The 5,000-nt window shown below is 45.2% G+C and overlaps 1 pseudogene; it reads left to right on the forward strand.

The window, feature by feature from the left end:
- The window catches only part of LOC119451278 (large subunit ribosomal RNA), a 10,733-nt pseudogene that overhangs the window by 2,760 nt on the left and 2,973 nt on the right, over positions 1 to 5,000 (forward strand).

Genomic DNA, 5,000 nt, shown 5'->3' on the forward strand with positions numbered 1-5,000 from the left:
AGGCGCTCACCTTTGGGTGTTTGCGTGCCTGGCCCCGGTAGACGTGGTTGCGGTCTTGCATCACGGCGTACCGGAGAGTCTCTTGTTGAGCAAGCAGTACAGGTTCTGTTTTTCAACTGCTCAAGAGGCGCTCACCTTTGGGTGTTTGCGCGCCTGACCCCGGTACACGTGGTTGCGGTCTTGCATCACGGCGTGCCGGAGAGTTAGGCAGGGTCTGGTTACTGGAGCAGATCAAATGGGTCAGCTCCGGGAGCAATCTGGGAACGCTCCCGTCACTTCCACCTCCTCGTGGTACCGCCGGGAAACGCTGGACATGCATCGGAAGTCCAGTAGGCTAAGTGAAGTGACATAGGCTCGGGCAAGTCCTACCGCACAGCCCGTAGTCTTGAGAGAGCGGAGGCAAAACGGCAGAGGGATGAAATCCAACCACCACCGTAGTGGTATCCCTGCCACCGTCAGGAAAGATGGCCGATGTTTGAGGGTGGGGCCCCACTCTCCGACCGGTGATGAGGCTAAACATGCCCACACCACTGGCCTTGGTGGCAAGGCTTTGGACTAGACGCCGGGCTGAAGCCTAGCATCTAAGCTCCAACTCCGACCTGGAAAGTTGAGGTCAAAGGCAACTGATCGACCAAGAATCGGATGGCTCAGTTGGCCAAGTCATGGGCTGGAACCGGAGGCACATGGTATTTCCTGGGCTAGGCAAGTTGAGGCCCCAAACAGCTGACAGCCTGGAGACGGATGGCTTTGGCTTAGCTAACCATGAGCCGTGCCTCGGAAGGCACATGGTATAGCACAGGCCAGGAAAGTCGAGGCCGTAGTCAGTTGATTGCCTGAGATTCAGACGGCGTCAACTCACTAAACTATGTTCCGTGAATCGGAAGGCGCATAGTTCTCCATAGGCCAGGAAAGTCGAGGCCATCGACAGCTGACTTCAGCTGAGCTATCCATGAGCCATGATGCGGAAGGCTGGTGGATGCTAGTGGGCCAGGAAAGTCGAGGCCTGTGGTCTTCTTGAGTCAGGACTCTGAAGACCCGAAGCGATAGGACTGGCCAGGCGGTGTTGAGGCCATGTAGAGAAGGTCATGGTCGGGACCCAAAATCCCGATACCAGTGGGTTGTCTCGCTCTGTTCAGCGCTGTCGCTCGGGCCTGAAGGGAACATGGCTTGCTGCTTCAGCTAGGGGCCAGGAGTTGCCGAGGCCCAAAGCACACGGTTGTTGTCACTGTCAGGAGAGGTGAGACAGTGGCAACCATGGTGTAGCTCAGGAGGTGTCGAGAGTTGTCAGCACCATGAAGGCATCGATCAGGAGTTGTCGAGATCTGCTGTAACCAGGGCCTGTCGAGGTTACAGCCGGGGCTTTGGCTGCAGTAGGCCAGGAAAGTTGAGGCTTTGCTGCGCCCTGTCTTCCTTGCGATGACAGGGAGTCAAAGGCGCCAGGTCGGAGTTATCAGGAGCTGCCGAGATTACTCACGACCAGACCGCAGTGATCAGGACGGGTGAGATCATGTGCGGCCAGGTCCATGGGTCAGGAGAAGTTGAGGCCCAAGGCGTCTGGTTGTCAGTGGCCAGGAGTTGCTGAGGCCAGTGGTCAACAATTGGGTAGCAGAAGTGGCCAGGAGTAGTCGAGGCCTCACACGGCCAGGAGTTGTCGAGGCCTACCCACAAGCACTGTCCACCCCTGCCTGTCGGCTGAAAAGGTGGTGGTAAGTGGGGCTTCAGGGCTGCCAACCCAGTTGCCCCGAGACAGCTTGGCACGAAATTCAAAGGAAAGAAAATGCAAAGCAGTCGCCGACTGGCGGCTGCTCCAAGCCCAAGCGTTCAGTGTGCGGCAGGACTTGAGCGAGTTGGTGACCCAGAGGGCAATATGGGTCCCCCTGCAGAAGGATGGCAGTGTAGCGTTTGCAAACGCTACTTCAAGACTTCTCGTGGACTGAGTGTACACAAAACGGCAATGAAACATCATGTCCCAGCAAGTGTGCCAAGGCTGGAGACTGCAGAGAGCGATGAACCTGAACGAGGGTGCAGCTCTCTTGGTCAATCGCCGTCTACCTCGCATGGAACATGCCGGGAACCCCATTCGCCTCTACCGGGAGGGAGCCCGGGAAGGGCAGAGTCGATCGCAGCGCTTTCCCAACGGCCAAGACGTGTTGAGGCCTCAAAAGGGATGCGGAAGTCGAGAGAGTCAGGAGAAGACGAGACTCCGGAGGACACAGACTCCTCCGAAGACAGCTGGGCCCCACCCAAGGGAACGGGTCGGGGCATCAGTCTCTCTGATGAATCGGACAGTGAGACTGAGGAGGAAGCACGGCCAGAACAATGTCGCCGTCGGAAACCAGCAAAGGGTCGCTCAGCCCATCCAGCAGCACAATCACAGTCAGAAGTGCAGTCAGCCTGGGTGCGAACTGGGGCGAGACCTAAAAGTCAGCAGACAACTCCTCTGCTGGACTTGGTAGAGACAGGAAACACTGGAGCCGCCACGTCCTGTGGTGAAAAGATACAATAGAAATTATACAAGTAAACTTAGCTAGGGCATATAAAGCAACTGAATCATTAAAATTCTATCAGGACGAACATAAACATGACATTTCTGCAGTTCAAGAACCATACTCACTAAAAAACAAAATAATTGGATACCCTATAAAACACAGAATAATAGCACATAACGATAAACCAAAAGTGCAGTAATTATTCACAATTCAGAAATTATTAGCTTCCCATTAGTAGTAGAAGAAAATATCATAGCAATGAAAATGAAAATAAAAAATAAGGAGATACTATTAATCAATTGTTACTGGCCGCCTAATGAAGACAACTCAGGTTACTTAACAAAACTTGAAAACGTTTTACAATCCATTCAGTATACCGACCTCTTAATAACTGGAGATTTTAATGCTAAGAACGTAATATGGGGTAGTAAAGTAAGTGACATGAGAGGAGATAACATTTTTGAAATGGCCATTCGAAACAATTTTACAATTCTCAACGAAAAGAATTCTCCACCAACATTCAAAACATCAAGAGCAAAAGGGTGGATAGATTTGTCAATAGTAAATGCACCCTTACAGTCAGAAATAACCAACTGGGAAGTATTAAAAGACTTTAACAACAGTGATCACAGGTATTTAAAAATCGAAATCAAAATAGAACATAATTTCACCTCGGAAAAATACGGAATTACACTGAAAGGAAGAAAAAAGATTTTAGAAAATATGCTAGAAGACCCATGGTTCGCAGAAACGTCTAATCAGTTTAATAGCATAAAAGACATAGAGGAGAGCCTAACAACATTTTATTCCAAGTTAAGAAAATTAGAAGAAAAATATACGAAAAAACTAAAACCCCCTAAAAACAAAACCAATTCATGGTGGACAATAGATCTTGAAATTGAAAGAAAGAAAGTCCGAGCAATGAGGCGACGATATCAGAGAGCCAAAGGTGAAGCAAGAGATGTTTTTAAGAAAGAATATTACAAAGAACATGACGTATACAACAACATGCTCAGCAGAGCAAAAGAGTTAAACTGGGAAAACTTCTGCTCAAACAGTGCAAAAAATCCTTTTAACTTACCTTATAAGATAGCTAATAATAAATATAAAAAGAAAATTATAATATCTAGCATTCAGAAAGAAGATGGGGGACAAACCCAATCACTTCAGGAAACAATAGAGTACATCCTAGAAAAACTTTACCCAGTAAAAGAGAGTAACCCCATGGGAAACCCCGATCAAACAAAGCAAGGAAATGATGAACAACTGAACAATATTGAACATGGGAATGTATACCACTCTAATAACATAGACAAACCTACAAGTCTACCACACGTAAAACACAGTGAACCCTTATTCACCGCAAAAGAAGTAGACTCGGTTATTAAAAACCTCCGTAGAGATGTAGCACCAGGACCAGATAACTTACAAACAGATTTCGTAACTACAGTATATGAGAAACACAAAGCATATTTCATTAATTTGTTTAACGCATGCTTGAAATTTGGATACTTTCCTAATATTTGGAAAACATCCAGGGTAATTTTAATAAATAAATCAAATTCTGAAGAAAAAACAGGAGTAGGAAAGTATAGGCCAATTGCTATCAATTCCATTTTGGGAAAAGTTTTAGAGAAACTATTAAAAGATAGACTTTATTTCTTCTTATTTAAAAATAATCACATACAAAAAAAACAATTTGGGTTTCGACACAACACCTCAACAACAACTGCTCTTATCGAAATCAAAAAGAGGGTAATAAAGAGTAAATTGGATAAAAAGAGTTGTCTAATTATATCATTGGATATCAAAAACGCTTTTAATTCTATTAGAGCGGACATTGTCACCCTGATTCTCCAAGAATACAGTTGCCCAGCTAACCTCACTTCAATGGTAAACTCAATTTTAGAAAACAGGACAATAATATATGATCAAGATAACATAAAAATAAATAAAACATTAATGATGGGATCCCCACAGGGTTCTCCACTAAGCCCCCTTTTATGGAATCTCATGATGTCAAAAATACTAGAGGCCCAAACCCCAGAAGATACATATGTAATGGCATTTGCAGACGATATTTCAGTAGTAGTCAAAGCGAAATCAAGGAAAAGTTTGGAGGAAAAAGCAGAACAAGTATTAAATCAAATATTTTCCTGTGCACAAAATATGGGCCTTACTTTCAACATAGATAAGTCAAACTTCGTAATCGTAGGCAGACAATATGATAGCCATGCACCTCAAATAAAATTGGGAGATGGGAGGCTAAAAATGGTTAAAGAATTGAAAATATTAGGAGTTATCTTTGATTCAAAAATGTCTTTCATACCTCACATGCAATATATCAAGGATAAAGTTACCCTTACAACCCATCAATTAAGTAAATTCACGGGACCAAGGAAAGGCATTCAGCAAAAGCAATTGAAAGCTATATACATCAGAGCAATAGAAAGAATGATAGTTTACGCTTGCCCAGTGTGGTATAGCAAAAAGGTAGAGATAATTAAAAAA

This window comes from Dermacentor silvarum, chromosome 4, assembly GCF_013339745.2.
Source record: "Dermacentor silvarum isolate Dsil-2018 chromosome 4, BIME_Dsil_1.4, whole genome shotgun sequence".
Lineage (NCBI taxonomy): Eukaryota > Metazoa > Arthropoda > Arachnida > Ixodida > Ixodidae > Dermacentor > Dermacentor silvarum.